At 35.2% G+C, this 17,594-nt stretch overlaps 2 long non-coding RNA genes across 2 annotated transcripts; one reads left to right on the top strand and one right to left on the bottom strand.

Moving 5' to 3' along the window:
• The first annotated feature begins 2,293 nt into the window (after window positions 1–2,293).
• On the top strand, window positions 2,294–10,014 carry LOC104899036 (uncharacterized). Its single transcript, XR_790879.4, has 3 exons — window positions 2,294–2,571; window positions 9,393–9,615; window positions 9,774–10,014. It is a non-coding gene; the product is annotated as an uncharacterized LOC104899036 (long non-coding RNA).
• Window positions 10,015–13,965: 3,951 nt separating this feature from the next.
• LOC125491657 (uncharacterized) lies at window positions 13,966–17,367 on the bottom strand. Its single transcript, XR_007268396.2, has 2 exons — window positions 16,244–17,367; window positions 13,966–14,711 (listed from the first exon to the last, which is right to left on the bottom strand). It is a non-coding gene; the product is annotated as an uncharacterized LOC125491657 (long non-coding RNA).
• Window positions 17,368–17,594: the final 227 nt, after the last annotated feature.

Raw genomic sequence — 17,594 nt, forward strand, 5'->3', positions numbered from 1 at the left:
TTAATTAAAATCAGATTCCTAAAGAAACCGATTTTATTAAAAACTTATCTTTTATTTTAAAACTAAAACTTATCTTTTATTTTAAAACTAAAACTTATCTAAAACAACTAATGCATATTATTTATAAATGATTAACCACGTAGAGATTTATTAAGAAATAAACTCTAAATAAATTCTTATAGATTAAGATAATAATATGCATCAGATTTATTGACTCTTAAATACTTTTGACTCTAAGTTCCACGAGTTCCTTTGACCTTACGAGTTCCTTTAGACCTTGTTCCATTACCTTTCATGTTTCCATATACTTACATGAATCCTAGAAAATAAACTCATATTTTCTGCCTTCATGCTCCATGCTGCTCCAACTCAAGAACCGCATGTTGATAGCTCCACCTTTGGAACTTCAGTGTGCTAGTTCCTTTAAGAAACTTCGCACTCATAGTTCCTGCTCAGGAACTTCTTGTTTCAACTCTGAAACGTTATATTGCTGCTCCCACTCAGGAACTGCTCCAGAACTTCATATTCAATGTTCCTCATAGGATGTACCTAGGAACCGCTCTATTTGTGTTCCTTATAGGAACTCTTTTAGGAACTTCACTTGTGGGAAGACCTTCATGATGTGATATATTCAACCTTTGATGACTTGTTTCATGTTAATGTAATATGCACATCTCAAACACACATGTTAGTTAGATAATCATCATTTGTTTACAATCATCAAAATACTATATGACTCAACATTGAGTTTGATAGCGTTGAGTTTGAGGGCAAGTTGGGATTATATGATGGAGAAGTATGGCCTAGAAGGAGACAAGTGGTTTGCTTGTTTGTATGAGTTGAAGTATAAGTGGTCCAAACCATTGAGTAAGGACTTCTTCTCAGCTGGAATTTTATCCTCCCAACATAGTGAAAGTACTAATAATGTTATAAGCTTTCAAGCTTCCAAGACAACAAGCTTGTATGATTTTTTTGGTATGTTCCAAAACACTATTTTACGACGAAGACAAACTAAAACCAATGATGAATTTGTTGATTCTAAATCTGTCCCCAAGTCTTATTTTCCTATGGCGTGTATGTTGATACATGCTAGTCAATTTGAACAGCTACAATGTTTAGGGATTTTGAGCAAGAACTTGGGTATTCTTTGGGTATTATTTGTGAGTTTTTGACTATCGATGACACAATATTAGTTTATAAAGTGTCGCCTGAGAAGCATCCACAACGGACACACCATGTCACTTTTGATTGTGTCAATAAGTTTGTTAGTTGTTCTTGTAGGAATTTTGAGGAGGTGGGGATGTTATGTTATCATTGCCTAAGGGTACTTCACATGCACCCGGTTAGTAGACACCTTCATCTTATATTTTACGGCGGTGGACAAAGTTTGCCAAAACAACGGGTGAACATGTCATCACTAAAGAAAGATTGCATTCCTTGGCGATTTCAAATATGTATGGTGTATAACAATCTCACCATAAGAAGTCATGATAATGAAGAGGCAAGGAAGATAATGGAGAAGGGTTAATTATATGCGTGATCTTGTTGATGTGTTGGCTGTTTTTGCTAATATTAACTTAGGTGATTCAGAATCAGGTGTTGGAGAATCAACAGCATCAAATTCCTCTACCATTACTGTTTTTGATCCTCCTTAGATTAAAATGAAAGGAAGAAGTGTGAGGCCGAAAAGTGGAATATAGAAGAGCAAGGGGGGTAGAGGTCGTGGGAAATCTGTTTCAAATGCTGCAAAGGAGTTTGGCTCTTACACTCAACCTGCAAGATTATTTTACTTGCTTATAGTGAGTTAAAAGGGTGACTAATAAGCTTTAAGTGGTCACTAATAGGCGTAAAGTAGGGACCAACACTACTACAAAAATGGCCAAAGAGACTACCTATAGGATACCGGTTGTTACTAACCCATTTCTTAAATGTAGGAAACCATTGATCATCTAAAACCAGACTCATAAGTTTAACTATTTAACTAATAAAAAAAGTGTTTGTGAAATAAGAGATTGCTTCTAAGTAAAACCGGTTTTCTTGAAATATTTAATTTTTTTTAATTTAAGTTTTTTTCAACATAATATACTATTATATGTATATATTCTTCTTGTGAAGATATAGGAAACTACTTCTAACTTGAACCGGTTTCCTAAAAATAATAATTCTAAAATTTAATATATTTTCAATTTATATTGATACAGTATAAGATAAATCTATTTACTTTTAAAATTGTTTTTCCTTACAATAGAAAAAAATACTACCACTCCTAGTATTATTCTATCTATACATCGTGGTTAACGTAACCAATCTATAACAACCTGTCAAAAAAAAAAAATCTCGAAGCATCCTCGCCATAATACTCTCGGGCTCCATAGCTTGAAGCCTCACACCATCGTCAATAACCACCACTCCCCATAATCCAAATTCTCCCCATAATCTAAATTTTTCCATCACAATTCCAATTAAATTTCCCACATTTCTCAATTGAAAAACTGAAATTTGTGATTCAGCTTCGTCAATTCTTTTTGCTATAATCGATCTTAGGGCTCTCACATTGTTCGTCGATTTTAGGTTAGTTGACTAACATTAGCTTTGCATTTGTAAAATTCATAAAGTTTTTAGTAATCATTGATTTAATCTGTATTGGTTTGTTTAATTTTAGTATTCAGTGTTTGCAGAATTTGTTCTGGATATTAGATTTTGCTATTGTTTGTTTTATTTCACATCTTATTTTACCTAATGTGTGTTGTATTTTCAGATAATATGAACCAAATTATTTTAACATGAGACTGATGTATACTGAAATAATTAACAAGGGATAAGCAGCAAAATCATTAACAATAACTAAAAACAAAATGAAATGCACATCAAAGGATAGTTCGAAATCTGAAAGAAGATGCCAAATTGTATTCTGGATGAGTGTATATAGATAGCTTTAAGATTCGCTATCCCAGAACGGCAAGCCGATAGTTCTTGTGCAACTGTACCTCTCCTCTTCCCAAGCAAATATACTTTCTATGTTTCATAATGCACTAATCATTTGACTTACACAATCCACGAAAACAAACTTTGATCATAATTCCATCATTGTATAGAAGAACTAATAGAAAATTTAATAGGATTCTTACATGGAAGAACTTTTAAATACAAATATAATGCTAACAATTTTACCAAAAGAATCATCATTATTATAATTTCTGGCAAGCTGATGGTTAAAAAAGAAAAAAAATGAAACTTAACCACCAAATGTATGAAGAAAATCATAAAGGAAAATCTTACAAGAAAAACATCAGTTGTCATAAGGATACTTGTAGGTATTACAGTATTAGTAACCTCTGTAGACCATTTTTTAGAGTAAAGCTTTGATTGGAAGAACCAATTTTCCATACTAAATAGTTGCTGTTTTTCAATCCCCAAAGAAAACAACTAATTAAGTGAGCATCTACTGCTTGTTGCCCAATTCACCCTCATCTTTCCCCTCACCCCAATACTTGAATCTCTAAAAACTAATACATTTTCTAAAAACTAATGAATCTCCAAAACAAACTAATAGTTCAAGGAATCTATGCTAGAACCTATCTAGTATTTAATTATTTGTCCAAAATCAGTCCGAAAGAACTTCAATCTATGCTCTTCCTACCATCCTTGTATCTACCAATTTACTTCTATTTACCATCCTATAAATAGAAAAATAGTAGTCAATACAATAGGAGCAAACACTTGCTGCAATCCTGCAAAACATCAGCTTAAAGCCACTATTGAAGATGTGTACACTTATGTGTACACCTAGGCACCAAGATATTTCCTTCTCTTAAAATATCTTTTTTAGTTTTCTGTTCCTAGTATTTTGTACTGATCCCTAGGTGGATTCTAGTCGTTATTTTTGTCTTTTCTGTTTCTTGTCTTTATGTACAGCTTGCTTAGTCACCCTAGGTTAGCAAGCTTTCTGATATAAAAAGGTAGAGGAGGTAGGATTCTAGGCGCAGCTTTGTAAGGAGAAAAGCTCCATTTTTCCTTGAAGGAATATATATCAAAAACTACTGGAAAACTGATTTTCCAGATTAAAAGGAAAGTTAGAGTCACTGATTCTTTTCATGGTATCAGAGCAATAGGGTGTCAAGATCCTTTCTTTAAAGTTTCAGAGGCTCTATCTTCCTGTTTTGAGTAATGGCAAAAGATAAAGGAGAACAATCTGGAAATGAGAATTCCAGTGTGAATCCTTACAAGGATCCCTTGTTTATAGCTGTTAATGATAATGGTTCTACTCCATTAGGAAGCATAATTTTTGATGGAACAAATTTTATGAACTGGAGTAAAAGCATTAGGATAGCTTTGGGAGCCAAGAACAAACTAGGTTTTCTTGGAGGGAAACATCCCAAACCTACTTCAGGTGAAGAAGAAATGCAGAAATGGGAAAGGTGTGATTACATGGTGAGATCATGGATGCTGGCTACCATGAAATCAGATGTGGCAGCAAGTTTGGTGAATATGCAATCCACCAGGCAGCTTTGGGAAGAGATTGTTGAGAGGTATGCACAGACGAATGCACCACAACTTTTCTCTCTCAAGAAGGATCTTTGGGAGCTTCAGCAAAATAATCTTAGTGTAAGTGAGTACTACTGTAAGCTAAGAACATTTGGACCAAATTGCAGATCTGGAAGGGATACCTGAGTGCACATGTGGAGCAATGGCAAAAATGCTCATGTGATCTTGCAAAGAAACTGATGGAATTACAATCCACTGAGAGATGATAAAATTTGTGATGGTCTTAACAATGGTTATGACCAAATGAAGTCAAATCTTCTAAGCACTGACCCTTTGGTCACAGTGAACAAAGCCTATAATTTGGTTCTTCAGATTGAGAGGCAGAAGCAGATTACAGGTGAGATGACAGCAGCCTTGGAAGCTAGTGCGTTGGCTGTTAACAGACAAAATCAAAGTAGAAGTTTGGGACCATTGAAGAATTTTCAAAAGAAGGACTATTTTAAACAACTCAAGATAGAGAAAATGGCTAGATTTTGTGATCATTGTGGGAAGAAGGGTCACTGCAAGGAAGAGTGTTTCAAGATTGTAGGATACCCAGACTGGTATAAGAAGGGTGCTGAGCAATTTAAAAGTGCAGCAAATGTGGAAATGACAACACAGGACAACCCTCTTGAGTTCTCAACTCAGAATGGAGAAGGATATGGAGTCAAGCAGGACAGCAAGTTCATGAACAACTTGGTCCAAGAAGTCATCAAAGCAATGACAGAAAAACAAGGAGAAGCAAGTAGCAGTCAAGCAAACTTTGCAGGTAAATTTAGTATTTCTAATGCTGCTGTAAATAAAATTGATACAAAATCTGGTTCATGGCTCATAGATTCTGGAGCTAGTGATCACATGACAGGTAACAGAGAGTTGCTGTTGAATAAAAGAATCTTAAAAGGTAAGATAAAGGTAGGACTTCCAGATGGAAGCATGAAATTTGTGTCTGAAATAGGAGATGTGAGTTTAGATCATGACATTATTCTGAAGAATGTGCTTTATATTCATGATTTTAAACATAATTTGCTCTCTGTTGCTAAACTACTAAGAGACAGAAGTTTCAAATGATTTTTAACAATCATGAATGCATCTTACAGGACCTTTCCATTAGGAAAATGTCTTTCTTGGGAAACAAGAGAATGATCTCTATAAGCTACACAAAGATGATGCAGAGAAGCATGATGAAGTTTTATTGAGGACTACTAATGATGAGACTATGATGCACTGTAATAATGTAGCTAATCTAGATGTTATTCATGCTAGGCTAGGGCATGTTTCTTTATCCAAGATGCAACACTTAGATTTTTGCAAATGTAAGAACCTTAAAGACTATTTTTGTGATACTTGTTCTATTGCTAAACACCACAAGCTACCTTTCTCTCCTAGCAAATCTATTGCTTCTCACATTTTTGATCTAATTCATGTGGACCTATGGGGTCCTTATAGGACAAAAGCTATTACAGGTGCTAGTTATTTTCTTACTATTGTGGATGATTACAGTAGGGTCACTTGGACTCAACTGTTATCTAACAAAGAACAGGTAAAAAGCAGTTTATTAAATTTTTTATTCATGTTGAAAACCATTTTGAAACCAAAGTAAAAACTCTTAGGAGTGATAATGGGACTGAGATATTCCAAGATGAATGCAGACAGATATTTGTGAAAGGGGAATCACTCATCAAAGGAGTGTGCAGGAGTACCCCAACAAAATGCAAGGGTAGAAAGGAAGCATAGGTTCTTGCTTGAAAGCAAGAGCCTTGAAGCTACATGCAGGTATGCCTAACTACTTGTGGGGTGAGTGTATACTTGCAGCTACACACTTGATTAATCTGTTGCCAAGTGCTGTTATCAACTGGGATACACCTTACAAAAGATTAACAAACAAAGAACCCAATTATGAACATCTTAAAATAATTGGATGTCTTTGTTATGCTAGCCCACATCAAAAGCCTAGTGATAAATTTGCTCCCAGGGGTATCAGATGTGTAATGTTAGGCTATCCATATTGCCAGAAGGGTTATAAGGTGATGACACCACCAGGCAGATATTTGTAAGTAGAGATGTTGTTTTTAAAGAGAATTTATTCCCTTTTTTACAGAACAACTCTCCTCATATAGGTATGGAAAAATCTCCTCACCAGCATATTCATGATTATGATGATGTTACTAACAATTTACATCCAGTGGATGATGATAGAGTCAATGAAGATGATTTTGCAGATACAGAACAGCTTGAGCAGGAAATGACTTATGAAGGTGAACCAAGTGGTTTAGAAACTCAGCCACCTACTGTTGAGAGAAGAAAGTCTTCAAGACAAGCAGAAATCCCAAGATACAAAGATTACATCTATGATATTCCAGGGAAGAACACTACAACTTCTCATGAGATTTCTTCCTGTGCTATTGTTAACCAGATGAGACAGACTCAAGAGTTTGCTGAGGACTATTTGAGCTACATGAATAATGTACTCAGAATCAGGGAGCCTTTACATTATGCAGAAGCAGCAAGGGATGAAGGATGGACTCAAGCTATGCAAGAGGAACTCAAGGCCCTTGATGCAAATAACACTTGGGATCTGACTCATCTTCCAGCAGGAAAGCAAGCTATTGACAGCAAGTGGGTTTATAAAATCAAATTCACACCAAATGGTGAAATTGATAGGTTGAAGGCCAGGCTTGTGGCCAGGGGAGACAAACAAATTGAGGGAAAGGACTATAAACATACTTTCTCTCCTGTTGCTAAGTTCACCTCTGTCAGGGCTTTGATTGCTTTGGCTACCATTCAAGGATGGAATTTACATCATCTAGATATCAATAATGCTTTTTTGCATGGATATCTAGATGAAGAAATTTACATGAAACCACCAAAAGGATATGAACAAGCTATAGAAGGGCAAGTCTGTAAACTTAAGAAAAGCTTGTATGGATTAAAACAAGCCTCAAGACAGTGGAATCTTGAACTCACTAAATTCCTGCTTGACCATGGCTATACTCAATCTAAGAAAGATTATTCCTTATTCTCTAAGGATGTAGAAGGCACCTGGGTACGTGTTTATTCTTGTCTATGTTGATGATCTTTTGATCACAGGCAATGCTCTTCCTGAAATTCAAGCTATTAAAGAAGCTTTGGATATTGCCTTCACTATTAAAGATCTTGGAGCAATGAAATACTTCTTAGGTATAGAAGTGGCAAGAAATGAGAAGGGTCTCATGTTACATCAGAGGAAATTCATCCTGGACATCTTAAAAAGCACAGGGACTGAAAGTTGTAAACCTGTAAAAGTCCTTTTCCCAAGGGTATCAAACTCTCAACTGATGAAGGAGAGCTTCTTGAAGATGCTGAGCTCTACAGGAGTATTATAGGAAAATTGCTCTACTTGAACCTCACAAGACCTGACATTTCTTATTCTGTTCAACAGCTTAGCCAGTTCATGACAACTCCTAGAAAACCACATCTTCAAGCTGCAATTCATGTTATCAAGTATCTCTCAGGCACTATTAATCAAGGATTATTTTACTCAAGTGATTCTCAGCTCAAACTCACAGGCTTTTGTGACTCAGATTGGGGCAACTGTGCCTTCAGTGCTAGATCCTTAACAGGATATTGTGTTTTCTTAGGGAATTCTCTCATCTCCTGGAAGACAAAGAAGCAAAAAACAGTTTCCAAATCCTCTACAGAAGCCGAGTACAGATGCATGTCTCAGACTACAAGTGAACTGGTTTGGTTAGAAGGGGTGCTTAATGATCTTGGGATCAATGTTCCTAAACCTATTGATCTCTTTTGTGACAACAAATCAGCAATTTACCTTGCACACAACCCTATTTTTCATGAGAGAACCAAGCATCTCAAAGTAGACTGTCATTATGTTCGTGAACATCTCACTACTGGGTTCCTAAATGTGCTTCATGTGAAGTCTTTCCTTCAACTTGCAGACATCATGACTAAATGCCTCAGTGAACAGCAACACACGCATCTTAGTTCCAAGTTAGGACTGATTACCACCAGTCCAACTTGAGGGGAGTGTATTGAAGATGTGTACACTTATGTGTACACCTAGGCACCAAGATATTTCCTTCTCTTAAAATATCTTTTTTAGTTTTCTGTTCCTAGTATTTTGTACTGATCCCTAGGTGGATTCTAGTCGTTATTTTGTCTTTTCTGTTTCTTGTCTTTATGTACAGCTTGCTTAGTCACCCTAGGTTAGCAAGCTTTCTGATATAAAAAGGTAGAGAGGTAGGATTCTAGCGCAGCTTTGTAAGGAGAAAAGCTCCATTTTTCCTTGAAGGAATATATATCAAAAACTACTGGAAAACTGATTTTCCAGATTAAAAGGAAAGTTAGAGTCACTGATTCTTTTCAGCCACACAACATAGTTGCATAGGAAGAAACCAAAAGGAGTAGTACAGCTTCCATCACATTTTTGTAGCAGAGTGACAACCAAAATATACAACTCCAGCCCTCGCAGAACTGAACTGCTACCAGCAGATCAGAAAATGAATAGCTACTAGCAGATGAGAATCTACTGACGACAACTACTAACCACCCCTGTAGAACTGGACAACTACTAGCCAACCTTGTAGAACTAAACAACTACTAGCAGTAGAATATCAAACATTTGGGGCCGAATCAGATACTGTGTTGTCTATGGAAAATGACATAGTTCTCTATCAATTTTAATAACTTGGTTATTTTCTTGACATCTCACTGATCTTTTTTTTCAGGACACATCTCACTTTTATCAAACTATAGTTTATAAAGGATTTCCAAAGTTAGTGAAATGGGACAAAGGACAAGCATGTTGAAACCATAGCAAACTGATTCCTCTGTTTTTTTGTTATGTATTAATGCTTTGATCTTCTTATTTGTAGGTTTGATAAAAGAATCACAGCATTTGCGGAGGAGAAGCTCCACAGGGATGGTATCAACCTGCAAACTGGGGCAATGGTTGTGAAAGTGAATGACAAAGAAATATCAACCAGAGCACACAAGAATGGTGGGCAAATATCCTCCATGTCATATGGAATGCTAGTCTCGTCTACCGACATTCGACCTCGTCCAACGATAACACAATTCATGAAGCAAATTGGTCAAGTATGTTTATAAGGGCACAAATATATTTACTTATTCTCAACCAAGTGCATCATTCAAAGATGCACTTGCTTGATTTCAGACTTTGATCAATAGCACATGAAAGTTATAAAATATAGACATACTAGTTCTTATTATAATTCTTTGTAATTATTTTGTAGTACTTTCTTGGGATTTCTAGCACTTATTCGCAAGAGATGATTGACGAGCTAAAGATACGTGGGTGAAATATTTAAACAATCAAGCACGAGACGGTGGAGATTGAAGACAATGGTCAAGTTTCAATTGTACATATTATTTGCTCAAGTTAGAATTTTAATTTTCGTAGATATCATTAGATTATAGAAATTTTATTTTTAAGACATTAATTATTGGAATAAATTGATGCTTTGACTACTGAAATTGATTTTGTATGTAAATTAAATGTAGCAAATTTTTTTATTATTAATAAAGCAAGTAGGAATTTTTGTTTCATAATATTATTATTATTGTGGTCATTTATAGATTTTTGAGTTTTTTTGTTAGAGACAACCTTTTAAATATAACTTTTTGCAAAGACAACCTTTTAAAAATTTTTGGGCAACTTCAGACCTTAATGAAATTTTTTTTTGTTAAAAACAACCTTGACCAGAAATCCGGCATTGACTCACCGGACATACCTTTTTCATCCCAAATTCCCCCATTTTTCTCCTTTTACCCCCCTTTAATCATCTCACCACCACTCACCTCACAACTCTCCATTTTCAATTCTTCCTTCCTCAATAGATCGTCGGCTATTAACCCTTGGTCGGGGTGCAACGACGAAGACAAAGAGGGATGGTGCTTTTCAGCACTCACTTCGAGCAGAGAGACAGCGTTTGAGAGTGCGTGAGTGCCAACGAAAGAGAAGATATGAGTTGCGGGAGAGAGGGAGGTCAGGCGAGGCTTGCGGAAGGATGTCGGATAGGTGGGTCAGTGGCTGGGGAATGACGTTAGCAGTGGGGCATGGTGCTGCAGATGGTTCGCATTACTTTGCAAGGTGGCAGGCGGTGGTGGTATTGTGGGCAGTAGCCCAAAACAGAGGAGAGAGAGAGAGGATCCTTGAGGCTTGTTTGGGCTACATTTTTCCGATGGATACAAGGGCTAATTCCGGCGATCTATTAAGGAAGGAAGAACTGAAAATGGAGAGTTGTGAGGTAAGTGGTGGTGAGATGACTAAAGGGGGGTAAAAGGAGGGAAATGGGGGGAATTTGGGATGAACAAGGTTTGTCCGGTGAGTCAACACCGGATTTCAGTGAGTCAACACCGGATTCCGGTGAGTCAATGCCGGATTTCTGGTCGAGGTTGTTTTTGACAAAAAAAATAACATTAAGGTCTGAAGTTGCCCAAAAAATTTAAAAGGTTGTCTTTCGCAAAAAGTTGTATTTAAAAGGTTGTCTTTGACAAAAAACTCTAGATCTTTTTTTAAGGCGTATATACAAGGAATCACAAATATAGGAGCAGATAATGTATGTATATTGTAGCGTTTTAATTAAAAAAAAACATGCAATACACCTAAGAATCCGGTTGTGGTTAATAACTGGTTTCAAAGGGTAAGGTACGTAAGGAGACTGGTTATAAATGTTAACTGGTCTCCTAGCCTCTTTTCACACTATATGTACACTTATTTAAGAGACTGGTTTTACCTATCAACCGGTCTCCTAAATAAACAAAGAAACCAAGCATTATAACCGGTCTCTTAACCTAGGACACCTGTGGGATAGAGATGTGTTATAGTCCGGTTTCCTAGGCTATTTTCAACCGGTTTCCTAGGCCTTTTTTTGTAGTAGTGGAATAGGATTATAATGGTTAGTTAACAATATGTTTTTGTTATGACTAATTTAAGGGGTCACTAATTTTTTTTCTTTATTACAATTGAATAATATTTCTGTTTTGACCTATTTTTTCTTCACCACTTATGATTTTCAAGGAATTGAACAGTTGGTAACTAAATAAAATAAACTGATGACTATATGCCTATACTAGGTCACTAATTAAGATAAACTACTGACTAATAGGCTTGTAGTGATGATAAATAAGAATATTGATTTTAGGCTTATGACTAATATCTTAATTAAGAATACCCACAATACAGTACTGCTTTCTAGTGTTTTATACTTTAAACGTTTTGTTTTTCAAATATTTAAAATTACTTATGCATACTAGGTCACAATTAAGAATAAACTGGTGACTAATACGATTAGACTGGTCACAATTAAGAATAAACTGGTGACTAATAGGATTAGACTGGTCACAATTAAGAATAGTGGTTTTCTTTTAATTATTTAATACCCACAATAGAGTACTGATGAGATAAACTTGAAATGTTAGTATGTTATATAAACTGGTGAGCCAAAAAACAAAAAAATTCGAAACACTTCTCCATATATGGTTACTAATTAGCATAATCTGGTGATTAAAAGGCTTATAGCGGTCACAAAATAGAACTTTGCCTACTGCCTATTATGCCATTAGTTTTCGTATTTACATTTCAAAATATAACCTAATATAACCTATGAAAGTTGTTGATATATCAAAATATAACCTAATAGATTGGGAAATGTTGCATCAACATTTGTGCAAAAAACCATATGATCATAATTCATAATATAGCTTTCTAGGAGGCATTCTTTGTTTTTCTAGGAGAGATTCTTCTTGTGGGAGAGCCTTTTGGTGGTACTTCAGTGGCTGCTTCTTTTTTTGTGCTTCTTGGTGTCTCTTTGATCGTCTGGTAAAGACTAGGGGAGGAACAAGTTTGCTTATATCTTCTTTGTTTGGGTTTTTTAGGTTGCTTTTGTTGCTTCCATTCGGGTACACCCAAGTCAAATGATGGCATATCTGCAACTGTTTGCCTTGTTGTTGTTAGGAGCTCAATGTCATCAATCTGTTGAAGAACTTCAGGGTTCTCTAACAGTTGAGTCAATATGGGTGATGCATCCCGTGGAACATATTCCTTCCTTTGTTTAAGCTCCTCCAACCTTCGCGTGTTACATTTTATTGAGGCATATTAAGAACATTATAGTTTCCCACTCACCCATACCAAATCTGCCTCCTTTGTTGTTATTTGTTGCAACCTCTTCTAGCACACGCTCATGGACTATTTCATATGCCAAATGCTAAATTTGTGGAACTGATGTTGGTGTTTGCATTCCCTTCCAAAGTAAACAATGGAAGTAAATAAGTTGCAGTATGATGATGCGCCCACCTACACTCTTTGATCCTTTTCTGTTGCAACTTGTTACAGCTCTGTCCAACCTCTCCAACACATAACCGCACCAATTCATTCTTGGGATTTGCACGGGATCCAAAAGTGCTTTTGTTATATCCATATCTATGTTGTTGTGTGGTGTAGGAGTGAGAAATGTCGAGAGCGGGTACATAGCATAATAGGTTTGGGATCTACGACCTCCATTTGGTAGTTTCAAAATATCTTCAACTAGTTTGGATGCTTTTATTTCTGCATTGCTTGTACATCCTAATTCTTTACGCCAATAATTTTGTGCCCAAAGATCTGGAATGTCTATTTTGGCAAGAGTGTTTTGGACAACAGGATCGCCTACTTTTGGCAGTTGAAAGATGTCATAAACATCATTTTCAGTTATATTGCATCCCCTAGTTACATCAAATGTAAACCAGTGGCTGCTCCCATTATACTATTGGACAAGCCGGTCCACCATCCCTTGATATTACGCATTCATGTTTAGCATAAGCAATCCTCCAAATCCCATAAATTCCATATGCCTCTTTGATCTCTAGTGGGTTGCTCATTCAACTTGAACAATCCACTAGGGGAGCAATATGTTGAAATCAGAACTTTTTTAGCCCTATAAACGAATTTGGAACAATAACAAACATCACAACCATAGTGATCATCAGACATTAAACTGATCACTAATTGAGATAAAATGGTGACAAAATGAACAATATTGAGCGCAAAATGAGTTAATGTAGTGATAACCTTATTTCTATTTTGCAACTGATTTTTAGACATTAAACTGGTCATTAAAGTTGAATTAGCTATAGGTACCATATAAATACAATTTAGTACCATAAGTGGTGACTAATACCATTAAACTAATTGAGATTAAACTAGTCAGTTTTTAAGCTAAAATGGATACAAAATGACCAATATTGACAACAAAATGACTTAATGTAGTGATAACCCTATTTCTATTTTGCAACTGATTTTTTCTAATAAGTTAATGTTTTAGAGTTGAATAATGGACATAAAAACATAATTTAAACATAAAAGTTAAATGAGTCATAAGTACCATAAAAATACAATTTAGTGCCGTAAGTGGTGACTAATAGAATTAAACTAGTTACTAAATGATATAAAATATCAACTAATACTGTATTATAAAACATGAATGAAATATTTTTGCAAATGATCAATAAATATGAATGACATAATTTAAAAATGAATGAAATGTCAACCTGGTTTTAGGGGTTTTTTCTGGAGAACCATCTTGATCAATCTCTTTCAAAGGTTGTTTTCCTTTCTTCTTTGCTTGTGTACTAGGTGATTGTGGTGTACGAACTTTTTCAGCATTGTTAGTAGGTTGTTTCTTTTTTGTTTACCTCCCTTTCTTTCATGTGACTCTGTTGAACCCTTTGGAGAAATGCTTATCTCGTACTCTGAAGGAGTTTGCTCTCGAGTTTCCCTTTCATTCTCTGGAGGAGTCTTCATTCCCCTTGTTATGATTCTTCTTTCAGGTGATTGTAGTGAATCCTTTGGAGTACTCTATTTTCCCGATTTCATTCTTTTTCCTTTAGGTAACTCTTTTGGATCTTTTTCTTCCTTTGTTAGAGGTTGTTTGCGTCTTTTTCCTCCCTTTCCTTGAGGTTGTTCTGTTGGGTTTCCTTCATCTGTCCTCTTGTTTGGCTCAGCTTCAGCTTGTTCTTCTTCAATTATGGGAGGAGATGTTCTTTCCTCAGTTTTCTTTGGTATTTTAGGTGGTCAGCGCCTTTTTTCCTTTGCTACACTTTCCTATCATTAGCTGCCTTTTTCTTCATCTCGGTTAGAGTTTCTGTCACAGTATTGTATGGTTTTGCTTTTTTTGTGTCTTGATTGTGTGTATCTGTAAAAAGTGGTCATAATTTTAATTATTCACTAAATGACATAAACTCGCAAAAATACAAGTTTAATGGTTACCAAACTCTTGAAGTTATCTAAACAGAAGCAAAAGTTAAGCCTATCTGTTACTTTTTTTCTAGAACCTTTTGTTTTAGAATATTCAACTTAAGCTTTTGTATCTACTTATAATGAGCTTTGTTGAAGTTTGAAAAAAATAAGCAAGCACATATAATATTTATCAACCCTCATAGTGAACTTGTTCGTAGCCCGTAAGTGAGATTTATGTGTCCACTTACAGACCCACAAATTACTCTTTATCAAGCTATAATAGGAGCACAAAAACACTACCATCAGAATGGAAAAAGGTTAAGATACTCAACATAACTATCTTGAAACTAGAGGAAGCCATTAACCTAAAATTTTGACAGTTAAGAAGCCATTAAACTAATTCTTCTTGAAAGTGAGGAAACATTAATACAATTTGAACACTCACAGAGCATATTATCAATCCATCATCAAAGAATTCATTAGTTTTCCTCTTGCTGATGGTTAGTCCATGGGTGCTATTTGCAGGAAGAATACATTATAAGTCCCAAAAGCAAGCACCATATAATCATTTGTGTTTTTGCAGGAAGAATACATTATAAGTCCCAAAAGCAAGCATCATACAATCATTTGTGTGTTTTGCACTAAAGGACGCTAACAATCCACTAAGACATTCACATTCTGGCTCATTTTAAAAGTCATCCACATCCATTCACTTCCATATCCTTCATTTTCTCTCAGACTCTTACGCAAGAGGATTATGCATCACCATTCTTGTGCTTTAACTCCATTGCACAACAAACAAAAACATTACCTATTTCTTTGCATCAAACATTCCATAGCAGTTTCTACTCATCCTTTTTAAATCCAAGTTTGTAGTCTATACGCATCGTGTTATACTACATAAGAAGCCCACAGAAACCAACATTTTAATATAAGCGTCTTTAAAGCTTGTGCACAACATTGTGCCCCACTGAACCATGGACACATATTTACACAGCTCTAATGGTTCTTTTGGTAAGCGACCATAAATGGTGTAAATGATAATGAAAGGAATCCCAATGTGAAAATACATGTTAATGCCATTTCATACCATAACATCTATTTTCTTCCCAAAGTCTTCTTGCCGTCCAAAGGTACTAAATGACATAAACTGGTTACTTATACAAGTTTATTGGTCACTAAATTTAATGATGTAGAAAATGAATTTTCAATTGTAGTTAGTGACTGCCAACAAGCAGATTTCATAGAATCATTGAAATATTGAAATTAATATCAAATAAGGGCGAACTTACATAAAACCTCAAGCAAGCAAAATCTAATAGAATAATCTATGAACTGGGGGTGTTAATATTGAAATTCAGGAGATTACGTCAATTGAGTGCTCTAAATTCAGGAGAAAATTAGTTCAGAAAACTAATTCAATTGAGTGCTCTAAATAACACATGCATAACCTAATATTGAAATTTATACTGAAATTTAGTAGAATACCTTCATTTGTTGGCGTTTTTGGCGATTTTTTCTTTCGTCTTGTCATATTTCGCTATTATACACCAGATTAATTGTATAAAAAAGCCTAAAAAAATCGCAGTTTAAAAGAATTCATTAAATTATTAGAAAAACAAACCAGAAATTGAAGAAAATATGATTAGAAAACAGTTGATGTAATGATCTTTTGTGTGTAAATTGATGGTTCCACCGAAATTTAGTAGAATCATGCATTTTTGAACTTTTTTTCGGTTGAAAATTGGCAGAATTTCGAGAGAGAGAAGTGAGGTTGAATAAGAAACTGTCAGTGGGAAAAAAAGCTCTCAAGTGAATAATACGCGCGTTTCTTTTAATTTTTTTAGGTTTTAGTTTTTGGGATTTGGGTTTGTGGGGTGGGTATTTCTGTTATGGGCCTATTGGGCTCCGCCTAATTTTATTATTACAATTAGGCCGTCTCTGGCAAGACGAGCTGTAGAAAAAGAATAGAGGAAGTATGTAAATAAAATGATGTTGAAAAATCTCATTTTACAACAATACAAAATCAACAATGTTAACAAAAAATTTACAAAAAAATAATACTTTATTCATCCCAAAATATAGTTCTTGTTTCTATTTTGGGAGTCAAATTTTATAAACTTTGACCAAATATTCTTATTAATGTATAGAAAAAACATACTCATGTAGTCATGTGGGATTTTGTTAAATTTGACTCAATGTGTACATTCAAAAAATCTGTTGTGAGAATAGATATATAGAAGGAATGTTACTGAAAGGAATTTATTAGAAGAGTATGGTATTTGTATTGATGTGTAGAACTGATTTCTTACACCGGTATTTATAGGCAAAAATTATACTGTTTTAACATTACACTTTCAACATATTTTGCGCGGAGGAAAAACTTTTCCTAACATGCATTAAATGCATGTCAGGACATTCACTATGCTTGAACAGTGAGAATTTCCAATCCACTGTTTCTCAACACTCCGCCTTGAATGTCCACTTATAATTCATAATAGACATTGTCTTATTAAGAATCTTTGTTAGGAAAAACCCTGTGGGAATAATCCGTAACTAGGGAAAGAGTATAACTATTATGTAACCTTATATGCTTAAAATCAACTGCCTCATTAAAAACCTTGCCAGGAAAAACCCGATGGGATAAAAACCTGATCGAAGGGAAAAAGGGTGCAGCGCATATAATACTCCCCCTGAATTTAGCATATATCAGAAGATGACGCATTCCAATTTTTCGGACTAATTCTTCAAATTTCTTCGCCGGAAGGGATTTGGTGAATAAATCTGCAAGATTCTCACATGATTGGATTTGTCGAATGTTGATCGTCCCTTCCTTTTG

This window comes from Beta vulgaris, chromosome 7, assembly GCF_026745355.1.
Source record: "Beta vulgaris subsp. vulgaris cultivar EL10 chromosome 7, EL10.2, whole genome shotgun sequence".
NCBI classification, from domain to species: domain Eukaryota; kingdom Viridiplantae; phylum Streptophyta; class Magnoliopsida; order Caryophyllales; family Amaranthaceae; genus Beta; species Beta vulgaris.